A 14,020-nucleotide genomic window follows, 5' to 3' on the forward strand; every position below is an offset into this window, starting at 1 on the left:
GATATCTATGCACTTAGTGGACCAACAGCTTCTAATTTTATGAAGTAGCTTTCACAGGAAAAATCTTTTTCCTGTATGTGTGTCCATAGTATGTTTGGTAGGATGTTTTGGCTTGGTTCTCAGTGGGGGCAGTAGTGTACTCTTTATGACTGTATTCAGTGTTCATGGTGTCTATAAGTGTCTCAGTGGCCTCTGCTACAGGTGTTTGAGGAGTGTATGGTGTGGCTTTCATGGAGTCAAGGACCACCAGGCTGACCAATCTTTGAACTTCTGTGGTACCTGCACAGATGTATGGTCGTTGTTCCACAGAATGAATAGGGTCACCAGTGATAGAAGGCCCTGGGTGGGCTAGTCTTCAGGTACACAGGGGTGCACAGTTGCTCTGCTGCTGAACAGTCGGGGTTGCTGGTAGAGGCAAGTCCCAAGCTGTCAGCTGTCAGCTCTCTGGAGTGCACTCATTGGCTTACTTTGTCTTGGAGGTTGCCTCCCTGTTGTGCTTTGCTACCTGTTCCCCAGGGGGTCAGATGCCACATTGGCTTGGGTGCCAGTTTAATAGCTGCACTGTTGGTTCCAGCTAGGGTCTTGCCTGTAGTCCTATGTGTGGGTATGGTGGGATGGCAGTGAGGCCCCAGGGATGTGGAGATGCAGGGGCTACTGAGCTTCTGGGCAGTATGCACTATGGCAGTGGTTCCATCCTCAAAATGGTGCCATACTTCAGCAGCCTGGGTCCTGGGTATTTAGGGGAGGACCCCGCATGAGTTCCCTCTCTTGAATACTGCAATCATGTGGATTACAGGCAGTTCCCTACGATGAGCTTGGGGCCTGTGAGGACTGTGGGGCTCTCTTGCAGCTGGGATTGCAGGCATCTGTGATGGGAATGTGAACTGCTGGGTATCTCCTTTCCCTTTTCTTGCACTGGGAGTCCCTGTTGGCTCTGAACATACCTCGGTCAGTGATATAATTTGGATTTTTGTCCCCACCTAAATCTCATGTTGAATTTTAATCCTCAATGCAGAAAGTGGGCCTGGTGAGAGACATTTGGATCATGGAGCAGGATCCCTCACGGCTTGGTGTTGTCTTTGCAAAACTGAGTGAGGTTTCATGAGATCTGGTTATTAAAAAGTATATGGCACCTTGTCACCTACACTCTCTCTTCTTTCTTGCTTTTCTTTCTCCATGAGATGTTTCTGCTCCTAGTTTGCCTTCTGCCATGATTGCAAGTTTCCCGATGTCCCCTCAGAAGCAAATGCCACTATGCTTTCTGTATGGCCTGCAGAACTATGAGCTAATTAAGCCTGTTTTCTTATAAATTACCCAGCCTCAGATATTGCTTTATAGCAATGCAAGAATGGACTAATACAGTTAGGTACTTTGCTTCTTTTCCTATGCTATCATCCCAGGCTTCTCTGTCTCTGAAAGTCTTCACTAGTTTCTTGTTGAATTCTGTTGTTCTCCCCTAGACAAGCTATTTGATGTCCAGTTGTCTACTTGTTTTTTGGTTCTTCTTTGTTGAGGAGGAGAATATTGAGCATGTCCAGTCAGCCATCAATATGATACCTCCCTCACCTACAGGTTTAAAGGGTAGTTTTGAATTATATAAAACTATTCATTGATTTTGTTTTCCAGCATATAGAATATATATTATCCCATTTTTATTGCTTCTACTGTCGAGATATAATGTGTTTAGGTCTTCATTTATTTATTTATTTATTTATTTATTTATTTTGAGGCTGAGTCTTCCTTTGTCACCCAGGCTGGAGTGCAGTGGTGCAATCTTGGCTCACTGCAGCTTCTGCCTCCAGGTTCAAGCAATTTTCCTGCCTTGCCCTCCTAAGTACCTGGGCCTACAGGTGTGCACCACCATGCCCAGCCAAATTTTGTATTTTTAGTAGAGACAGAGTTTCATCGTGTTGGCCAAGCTGATCTCAAACTCCTGACCTTAAGTGATCCACCTGCCTTGGCCTCCCAAAGTGCTGGGATTAGACATGAGCCACCACACCCAACCTAATATTTTTGTCTTTACTATACTTAAATTTCATTGTGCTTTTTGGATTTATAGGTTAATCTTTCTTAAATTTTGCAAGTTTGCAGCCATTATTTCTCTAGATATTTTTTTCTGTCCCTTTCTCTCTTCTCTTTTTCTGGAATTTTCAACATGCACAAGTTGTAACTCTTGATATTGTCCCGCAGGTCTCTGAGGCACTGTTAATTTTCTTCATTTTTAATATGCCTTTCAGATTGTGTTGTCTCTATTTATTTCTTCTTGCTTGCTGTTTCCTTTTTCTTCCAGTTTAAACTTTTTACTGAGCCCCTCTAATATATTTCTTATTATCAGTTATTTTACTTGAATCTCTAGAACTTCCATTTTGTTCTTTTATATATTTTCTATTCCTTTACTGATATTCTCTATTTGGTTATTCATTGTTGTCACATTTCATTGTTGTCATATTTTTCTTTAATTCTTTAAACATGATTTCCTTTATTCCTTCCAAAACATTTATTGTAATAGTTACATTGAAGTCTTTGTCTGCTAAAGCCAACATCTGGATCCTCTCACAGGTCATTTCTACTGATAGCTTTTTTACTATGTGTTGGCCATATTTTCAAATTTTGTTCTATTATTCATGTTACTGTCAATAAATGGACATTTTAGATAACATAATACTCTGAAAGCTGATTTTTCATTCCCAGGGATGTTTTTGTTATTGCTTTAGTTTGTTTAGTGACTTTACTGGATTATTTCTGTCGACTATTTCTCCCTTGTGTCTTGTAAACAGTGATCTCTTCATTAAGGTTTTTTTTCTTATTTCTTTTTTAAACTTTAAGATTGTCTTTTGTTTGCTTGTTTTACTCCTGTGTCAGCATAGCTTAATGATGAGTCAAAAGTTGGTCAAAAGTTGTATTTAAACACCTTGAAAGTTTTCTTTTTTTATACAGGAAGGAGAGGGGGCACCCAAGATGGCTAAATAGGAACAGCTCCAGCCTCCAGCTCCCAGTGTGAGTGACACAGAAGACGGGTGATTTCTGCATTTTCAACTGAGGTATCGGGTTCATCTCACTGTGTCAGACAGTCGATGCTGGTCCATAGGTGCAGCCCGACCAGTGACAGCTGAAGCAGGGTGAAGCATCACCTCACCTGGGAAGCACAAGGGGGAAGGGAATTCCTTTTCCTAGCCAAGGGAAATTGAGACACACAACACCTGGAAAATTGGGGAACTCCCACCCTAATAACGTGCTTTACCAAGGGTCTTAGCAAATGGCATACTAGGAGATTATATCCCACACCTGGCCCATAGGGTCCCACGCCCACGGAGCCTCCCTCATTGCTACCACAGCAGTCTGAGATCTAACTACAAGGCTGCAGCGAGGCTGGGGGAGGGGTGCCTGCCATTGCTGAGACTTAAATAGGTAAAAAAAAGCCACAGGGACACTAGAATTGGGTGGAGCCCACCGCAGCTCAAGGAGGCCTGCCTGCCTCTGTAGACTCCACCTCTGGGGACAGGGCATAGCTAAACCAAAAGCAGCAAAAACCTCTGCAGATGTAAAAGTCCCTGTCTGACAGCTTTGAAGACAGCAGTGGTTCTCCCATCACGGAGGTTGAGATCTGAGAACAGACAGACGGCCTGCTCAAGTGGGTCGCTGACCCCTGAGTAGCCTAACTGGGAGACATCCCCCACTAGGTACAGACCGACACCTCACACCTCACACGGCTAGGTACACCCCTGAGACGAAGCTTCCAGAGCAAGAATCAGACAGCAACACTCACTGTTCAGCAATATTCTATCTTCTGCAGCCTCCACTGCTGTTACCCAGGCAAACAGGGTCTGGAGTGGACCTCAAGCAAACTCCAACAAACCTGCAGCTGAAGGTCCTGACTGTTAGAAGGAAAACTAACAAACAGAAAAGACACCCACACCAAAACCCCATCAGTATGTCACCATCATCAAAGACCAAAGGCAGATAAAACCACAAAGATGGGGAAAAAGCAGAGCAGAAAAGTTGGAAATTCAAAAAATCAGAGCACATCTCCCCCTTCAAAGGAGGTGGAGCTCATCGCCAGCAACAGAACAAAGCTGGATGGAGGATGACTTTGATGAGTTGAGAGAAGAAGGCTTCAGTAGATCAAACTTCTCAGAGCTAAAAGTGGAACTACATAACCAGCGCAAAGAAGCTAAAAACCTTGAAAAAAGAATGGATGAATAGATCATTAGAATAATAAATGCAGAGAAGACCTTAAAAGAACTGATAGAGATGAAAACCATGACAAGAGAACTACGTGACAAATGCACAAGCTTCAGTAACTGTAACTGACTCGATCAACTGGAAGAAAGTGTATCAGTGATTGAAGATGAAATGAATGAAATGAAGCAAGAAGAGAAGTGTAGAGAAAAAAGAATGAAAAGAAATGAACAAAGCCTCCAAGAAATATGGGATTATGTGAAAGGACCAAATATATATCTCATTGGTGTGCCTGAAAGTGATGGGGAAAATGGAACCAAGTTGGAAAACACTCTGCAGGATATCATTCAGGAGAACTTCCCAACCTAGTAAGGCAGGCCAACATTCAAATTCAGGAAATACAGAGAACATCACAAAGATACTCCTCGAGAAGAGCAACTCCAAGATATATAATTGTCAGGTTCACCAAAGTTGAAATGAAAGAAAAAATGTTAAGGGCAGCCAGAGAGAAAGGTCAGGTTACCCACAAAGGGAAGCCCATCAGACTAACAGCAGATCTCCTGGCAGAAACTCTACAAGCCAGAAGAGAGTGGGGGCCACTATTCAACAATCTTAAAGAAAAGAATTTTCAACCCAGAATTTCATATCCAGCCACTCCAAGTTTCATAAGTGAAGGAGAAATAAAATCCTTTACAGACAAGCAAATGCTTAGAGATTTTGTCACCACCAGGTCTGCCCTACAAGAGATCCTGAAGGAAGAACTAAACACGGAAAGGAACAACCGGTACCAGCCATTGCAAAAACATGCCACAGTGTAAAGACCATTGATGCTAGGAAGAAACTGCATTAACTAACGAGCAAAATAACAAGCTAATATCATAATGACAAGATCAAGTTCACACATAACAATATTAACTTTAAATGTAAATGGACTAAATGGTCCAATTAAAAGACACAGACTTGCAAATTGGATAGAGTAAAGACCCATTAGTGTGCTGTATTCAGGAGACCTATGTCACATGCAGGGACACACATAGGCTCAAAATAAAGGGATGGAGGAAGATCTACCAAGCAAATGGAAAACAACAACAACAACAAAAAAACAGGGGTTGCAATCCTAGTCTCTGATAAAACAGACTTTAAACCGTCAAAGATCAAAAGAGACAAAGAAGGCCATTACATAATGGTAGAGGGATCAACTCATCAGGAAGAGCTAACCATCCTAAATATATATGCACCCAATACAGGAGCACCCGGATTTATAAAGCATGTCCTTAGAGACTTACAAAGAGACGTAGACTCCTACACAATAATAGTGGGAGACTTTAACAACCCACTGTCAACATTAGACAGATCAACGAGACAGAAAGTTAACAAGGATATCCAGGAATTGAACTCTACTCTGCACCAAGCAGACCTAATAGACATCTACAGAACTCTCCACCCCAAAACAACAGAATATGCATTCTTCTCAGCACCACATCGCACTTATTCCAAAATGACCACATAGTTGGAAGTAAAGCACTCCTCAGCAAATGTAAAAGAACAGAAATTATAACAGACTGTCTCTCAGACCATAATGCAATCAAACTAGAACTCAGGACTACGAAACTCAATCAAAACCGCTCAACTACATGGAAACTGAACAACCTGCTCCTGAACGACTACTGGGTACATAACGAAATGAAGGCAGAAATAAAGATGTTCTTTGAAACCAATGAGAACAAAGATGCAACATACCAGAAAATCAGGGACACATTTAAAGCAGTGTGTAGAGGGAAATTTATGGCACTAAATGCCCACAGGAGAGGCAGGAAAGATCTAAAATTGACACCCTAACAACACAATTAAAAGAACTAGAGAAGCAAGAGCAAACATATTCAAAAGCTAGCAGAAGGCATGAAATAACTAAGATCAGAGCAGAACTGAAGGAGATAGAGACACAAAAACCCCTCCAAAAAAATCAATGAATCCAGAAGCTGGTTTTTTTGAAAAGATCAACAAAATTGTTAGACTGCTAGCAAGACTAACACAGAAGAAAAGAGGGAAGAATCAAATAGATACAATAAAAAATGATAAAGGAGATATCACTGCTGACCCCACAGAAATACAAACTACCATCAGAGAATACTATAAACACCTCAACACAAATAAACTAGAAAACCTAGAAGAAATGGATAATTTCCTGGACACTTACACTCTCCCAAGACTAAACCAGGAAGAACTTGATTCCCTGAATAGTCAAATAGCAGGCTCTGAAATTGAGGCAATAAGTAATAGCCTACCAACCAAAAGAAGTCCAGGACCTGACAGATTCACAGCCAAATTCTACCGGAGGTACAAGAAGGAACTGGTATCATTCCTTCTGAAACTATTCCAATCAATAGAAAAAGAGGGAATCCTCCCTAACTCATTTTATGAGGCCAGCATCATCCTGATACCAAAGCCTGGTAGAAACAAAACAAAAAAGGAGAGTTTTAGACCAATATCCCTGATGAACATCGATGCAAAATTCCTCAATAAAATACTGGTAAACCGAATCCAGTAGCACATCAAAAAGCTTATCCACCGTGATCAAGTGGGCTTCATCCCTGGGATGCAAGGCTGGTTCAGCATACACAAATCAATAAATGTAATCCAGCATATAAACAGAACGAAAGACAAAAACCACACGACTATCTGAATAGATGCAGAAAAGGCCTTTGACAAAATTCAACAGCCCTTCATGCTAAAATCTCTCAATAAATTTGGTAGTGATGGAACATATTCAAAATAATAAGAGCTATTTATGACAAACCCACAGCCAATATCATACTGAATGGTCAAAAACTGTAAGCATTCACTTTGAAAACTGGCACAAGACAGGGATGCCCTCTCTCACCACTCCTTTTCAACATAATGTTGGAAGTTCTGGCTAGGGCAATCAGGCAAGAGAAAGATACAAAGGGTATTCAGTTAGGAAAAGAAAAAGTCAAATTGTCCCTTTGTGCAGATGACACGATTGTATATTTAGAAAACCCCATTGTCTCAGCCCAAAATCTCCTTAAGTTGATAAGCAACTTCAGCAAAGTCTCAGGATACAAAATCAATGTGCAAAAATCACAAGCATTCGTATACACCAGTAACAGACAAACAGAGAGCCAAATCACGAATGAACTCCCATTCACAATTGCTTCAAAGAGAATAAAATACCTAGGAATCCAACTGACAAGGGATGTAAAGGACCTCTTCAAGGAGAACTACAAACCACTGCTCAGTTAAATAAAAGAGGACACAAACAAATGGAAGAACATACCGTGCTCATGGATAGGAAGAATCAATATTGTGAAAATGGCCATACTGCCCAAAGTAATTTATAGATTCAATGCCATCCCCATGAAGCTACCAATGACTTTCTTCACAGAATTGGAAAAAACTGCTTTAAAGTTCATATGGAACCAAAAAAGAGCCCGCATTGCCAAGACAATCCTAAGCCAAAAGAACAAAGGTGGAAACATCGTGCTACCTGACTTCAAACTATACTACAAGGCTACAGTAAGCAAAACAGCATGGTACTGGTACCAAAACAGAGATATAGACCAATGGAACAGAATAGAGCCCTCAGAAATAATACCACACATCTACAGCCATCTGATCTTTAATAAACCTAACAAAAACAAGAAATGGGGAAAGGATTCCCTATATAATTAATGGTGCTGGGAAAATTGGCTAGCTATAAGCAGAAAGCTGAAATCGGATCCTTTCCTTACTCCTTATACGAAAATTAATTCGAGATGGATTAGAGACTTAAATGTTAGACCTAAAACCATAAAAACCCTAGAAGAAAACCTAGGTAATACCATTCAGGACATAGGCATGGGCAAGGACTTCACGTCTAAAACAACAAAAGCAATGGCAACAAAAGCCAAAATGGATAAGCGGGATCTAATTAAACTAAAGAGCTTCTGCACAGCAAAAGAAACTACCATCAGAGTGAACAGGCAACCTACAGAATGGGAGAAAATTTTTGCAATCTACTCATCTGACAAAGGGCTAATATCCAGAACCTAGAAAGAACTCAAACAAATTTTCAAGAAAAAAAACAAACAACCCCATCAACAAGTGGGCAAAGGATATGAACAGACATTTCTCAAAAGAAGACATTCATACAGCCAACAGACACATGAAAAAATGCTCATCATCACTTGCCCTCAGAGAAATGCAAATCAAAACCACAATGAGATACCATCTCACACCAGTTAGAATGGCAGGAAACAACAGGTGCTGGAGAGGATGTGGAGAAATAGGAACACTTTTACACTGTTGGTGGGATTGTAAACTAGTTTAACCATTGTGCAAAACTGTGGTGATTCCTCAAGGATCTAGAACTAGAAATGCCATTTGACCCAGCCATCCCATTACTGGGTATATACCCAAAGGTTTATAAGTCAAGCTACTATAAAGACACATGCACACGTATATTTATTTCAGCACTATTCACAGTAGCAAAGATTTGGAATCAACCCAAATGTCCATCAGTGACAGACTGGATTATGAAAATGTGGCATATATACACCATGGAATACTATGCAGCCATAAAAAAGGATCAATTCATGTCCTTTGTACAGATATGGATGCAGCTGGAAACCATCATTCTCAGCAAACTAACACAGGAATAGAAAACCAAACACTGCATGTTCTCACTCATAGGTGGGAACTGAACAATGAGATCACTTGGACACAGGAAGGGGAACATCACACACTGGGGCCTATTGTGGGAAGGGGGAAGGGGGAAGGGGGAGGGATAGCATTAGGAGATATACCTAATGTAAATGACGAGTTAATGGATGCAGCACACCAACATGGCACATGTATACATATGTAACAAACCTGCACGTTGTGCACATGTACCCTAGAACTTAAAGTATAATAATAAAAAAAGGAAAAAAAAGAAAGTTTTAATTTTTGCTTATGACTCTCTGTGTAAATTGCAGAATGCCTTCAAAGTTGAGGCAGTTATTGAATATTTGCCAGCTTTTACTTTCTGTCTGTGCAAGATCTCTCATTCCAACTAAGATGAGTAGATAGCTAGGACTCCTCTCTCTTCTCTCCTGAACAGGCACATAGCATTTCAGACAATAAAACAAAAGAAAACAAAACCAAACAACAACAACAATAACCTCTGAGATATTAGGGAGACCCACTGTGTCTGCCTTGTTCCTTGGATTTTTCTACTACATTTCTGGCTAATCTGTTGCTTGGTTCAGTCAGTATTGCGGTTTCAGGCAGCTCTGATATTTGCCCTCCCAGATTGGCACTGAGATTGTGATTATTTTTTTTAAATACCTTTGGGCATGTGGCTTTTCTCCACTCTGCTCCAATTCAAGCCAGTTCTCTCTGGTGGCAGAGCTGTTTGTTCTCACACTGTGCCAAATCATAGTAGAACTTCCACGCCATGGAGCTAGAAGGGAGGATGGGAACAGCCTAAAAAGTTGCAGACTCCCATGTCTTTATAGGTATTTAGTAGTTTTTCTTGAATGAATATTTCCAAGTTTATTGTATGCCTTTGGTCAATTTCCAGAGTCTTAGAATGGTTGTTTTTTAACTATTTTATTCAGGCTTATCATTGCCTTTTGGGGGAGAAGATTTGCCAAATGTCTTCTCTGACATTTTGTGGAACACTATTTATAAATGTAATCAAGTTCCATAGCTGAATCCCAACACTATCGTAAGATACTGTCCAGTACCCCACAGAAATCCATAAGCAAATTTTAATCTCTTCCATGCTCCCTCTAAAATGTCATACAAAATAAATAATTTTAATGATATCAAGATTAAAAGACATAGAACATAACTAAAAATATTTCATTCTTTGATCAGCCATAAGGAGAGAGAGGAGAGAGGAGTCCAGGTTTTATTATATTATTAGTGTTCACATTCCTAACATATTCACATTTCTAATTAGTGCTCACAGTTCTAATGTGAGGAATTTAGAACCTAGCAGGAATTAAACAGTATAGAATTGCACAGATTTAAACGTTGTTTATTTGACTCTTTCACTTTACAGATAAACAAACCGAGTCCCAGGGAGATTAGCTAGATGAATAAATTTTAGAGTGCTACTAGCTACCTTTTTTTTTTTTCCTAGAGCAGTGGCAGAAAGAGCTGAAGGAGTTGAAAAGCTGTGTGGCAGACTGATTTTCACTGTTTGGCAGGATAAAACTACTGGTAGTAATTTCTTTTACTTTCTTTCTAAGGAAAAGAATATGCTTTGTTGTGACAGCAAAGGACTGTTTCTACAGAAAAAGAAAAATCAATTTCTACAGATGCCAGCTCTGCATTCTCCTGCTACGTGGTTAGAAATACAAAATTGAAATATAACGATCAGGGGTTTGTATTAAGACTCAATGAGGGATGTATGCTGCAGAAAGGGTGTGATAAACTCGCATTGCTTCTATACTCCTAGTTTAGGAGTCAGAAATATGCTTGAATCACTGATTTTAATTCACAGAGCACACCACCATTCCCTAGCATCTCTCACAGGCTTCTGAGCTGAAAAAAGATATCTGCTCCCAGAAATGGGCTAGGGATAAACAAACAGACCTCTTTGAAAGAGGTGTCAATCGACTGCGGTTTGACTAAAGTCTCTTAACTTCCCTCATCCCTGGTGATGGTGACCTGTACTTCATGCCTGTTCATTATATTTGAATACTCTGTTTGGATTTTGCTGCAGTTGGGTCTTTCTTCGTACTTTCTATGCTAAATACTTAGCATTGGGGTACATATATACAACCTCTGTGATCTTGGATGTGGCTGTGCATCAGACACTAGAAAAAGAGATTTTCAGCCATAATAATAACAAGTAGTCTTTAAAGAGAAAAGAGAGAGGACTTGGGGAGTGGTATTCCTCGGTTCTTGAATGTCAAGATTTAAAAATTATCTGACGTTAGAACTATTCCCAGAGAGCAATGAATGTTGTTCACTTCTTATAACACTGACTACAAGTCATGGAGCCAGAAAATACGATTCTATGAAGAGGAAAAGAGGGAGAGGAACAGGATAGAGAGAGGGGAGGAGAGAAAGAAAAGGATAAAAGGAAGATAAGAAATGGAACTTCGAGAAAGAGGCATTAAGAATGGGAAAGGAAGAAATTTGGAGGAAAGAAAAGAACAATGAAAGTAGGGCAAGAAGAAACCCAAGAATGATGACGACAAAAGCCCTATTACATACCACAGGACCTGGGAACCCTTCTTCTACTTAAAAGGGATCTGTTAGCCTCTTTGGGTTTGTGTAATCCCACCTGTTGAATGAATAGGTTGGATTAGGTAACTGCTTAGATTTCTGCTGATTTAATATTCTGTAAAAATAATACTATCCCTTTATATACTACACTTCACAATGTTTCCACCTGTGTAATCTTGGGTCCACCATTTTCCTCCTCACTCATTCTCAACAGTCATGCAGGCCTTCCTGTTCTTTCTCCAACTTGTGGCATTCACTCCTCACCCACTGACACCCACCTAGATGTTCTCTTTTCCTGAGCGGTTCTTTCTAGTCTTCATGAGGCACACACTATCAGTTAGATTTCTGCTCAAATATTGCCTCCTTGGAGAGTCCTTCTCTGACCTTCCTATGTGACAGGAGACTGCACCAGCACTCTTATATTCTTCTCTCTCTATCTTTCCATTCAGTTCTACTTGTTTTTTGTGTAGTATAATATAGTATAGTATAAGTGTATGTGTTTACATGTTTATCATCTGTCTCTTCATAAAGTGAGGATTTGGCCTTTTTTTCTTGATGTGTTCTTAGCACCAAGGACAGTACCTATTGCATAGCAGACACTTAGTAAGTATTTAGAAAATGAACCTCACCTCTGGCTGTAGGGGTAGACCAGGGAGGTTTTAACACTTCCATTTAATAGATTGGGAAACCACAGTGCAAAATAAGGCATCTGCTTAAGACACCCCGTGATTTGGTGGTGATTTTTGTCTTATTCCCCTGTCAATCTGTGTACTTGCCTTGCATTTGTACTAGACTTCAGCACTGTGCTTCCTCCGCCCCAACACTATAACATCCTCCTCTGATTAATAAATTGCAATCAATTGCAGTGCCTAATTATCTCCTTAGGAGGTCTGCAAAGAAGGTAATAGATGGAGCGTACTTACCACTCAGCATGAGAGGGTAACTATGGCTGGGTAACCTAGAAAAAACTGCTTCAAGGAGAAAAAAATAAGAGAGCAAATGAAAAGTTGTTCTAAGTAAAAGTAACTAAAATGTGTTTGCTACTTCCAAATATCAAGTTTAGTAAAAGTTGGATTGCTGTCTGGAGTGCTTAAGGCGTGTTTATCCAAGTGTGTTCAGTAGCTCACCCAATTCAAAGATACCCAAGGTGCTTGATAAAAATGCAAGTGCCCAGGACTCCAACTTGATGGAATCAGAGTCTCTGAGGGTGTAGTCCAGAAATCTGCAGCTTTACTAACTTCATGATGTTTTCTGATGCACATTAGCATTTGGAATAAAACTGATCAAAAGCTTATTCAGTTGTATGCTGCTTTTTAAAAAGTTATATGCTTTAAAGTAGGCATGCTTTCCTTTATTTATCAACAGACACTTCCTGAGTGTCTACTATGTAAGACACGCTATGCTGAGGACTTGGATACAGAGATGAATAAGATGTGACCTTTGTGGTGTAAAAGACCTCTGTCTTTTCAAATCACTGATTTCAGAGAGAAAAGATGGCACAGTGCAGGGGAGGGATCCCATCCTGTGGCCTGGGCTCTGCATGAGAAGGCTGGAGTCAGGTGGTTTGAAGTGTTGTCACGTGGAATCGACAGAAGCCACCTTCTATGTGAGGCAGTGGACAGAACTAAGGCCGATGTGTGCCTGTCTCAGGAAAGTTAATTTGGGCTCCATGTGGAGAAAAATTTTCCTGAGATCAGAGCTGCCCAGTCAGGGAGGAAGCGGCCCCATCACTGACATGATCCAAGTGGGTATTCAAAGAACCATCTTCTCGAGATTTTGAAAAGGGAGTCCCACAGTCAGTGGGAGGTGGCATTTCTTTGATTCTGGTTTCCTGGTGACTCTGAGATTCACGGATTCACCAAAAATACTGTAGTAGATGATATTCCAAAATCAGCATTTTGATTTATAGACCTAAATTTTTTTCCACCTAGACTCTGAAAGGCGCACATGGCAATAAAGACAGACTTAGCATTCTTAGAGACTAGAAGAAAAACACAGGTACTAAGATGGATGGCTAACATTTCTTGCATGCTTACTGTGTGCTAGCCCTTGTGTGAAGCATCTTTCGTGCATCACTTGCTTTTGTTTTCAGAGCAATGCTACCAAGTGAGTACCATTATCATTTTCATTTTACAGATGGACACAATGAGATTTTAACCCAGAGAAGAGAGTACTATCTTGGAATAAGTTGGTTTTGCAGATTTTGAGATGTTAAGAAATCTCACGTGATTATTAGACTCTTTCCCTGGCTAGTGTCTACTCACCTCTCGAATCTGTCTTCAATGTCAGTTCCTGGGGACCAACTTCTCGATTCCCCCTGGATTAAACCAGATCTCCTGATAATATGCTCTCACAGTGCCCTGTAACTCTCCTTAGCTATTAGTTATTATTCTATTGCTATGAACTATTATAAGGGTAGAAAATAGTTCAAAATCCATTTAACAGAGATTCAATTTATTCTTTAAAATTATAACCCATATGATCATATCATGGCATCATGATTGCCGAAACTTGAATGCCCCTGGAGGATTGCTCAGCCTGGAAGAGAAATACGGGTTTCATTTTTAGTATAACCTGTATTTGTCACAAACAAGTTTCAAGGGTTATTGGCACCATAGTT

Source organism: Macaca fascicularis, chromosome 6 (genome assembly GCF_037993035.2).
Source record: "Macaca fascicularis isolate 582-1 chromosome 6, T2T-MFA8v1.1".
NCBI lineage: Eukaryota > Metazoa > Chordata > Mammalia > Primates > Cercopithecidae > Macaca > Macaca fascicularis.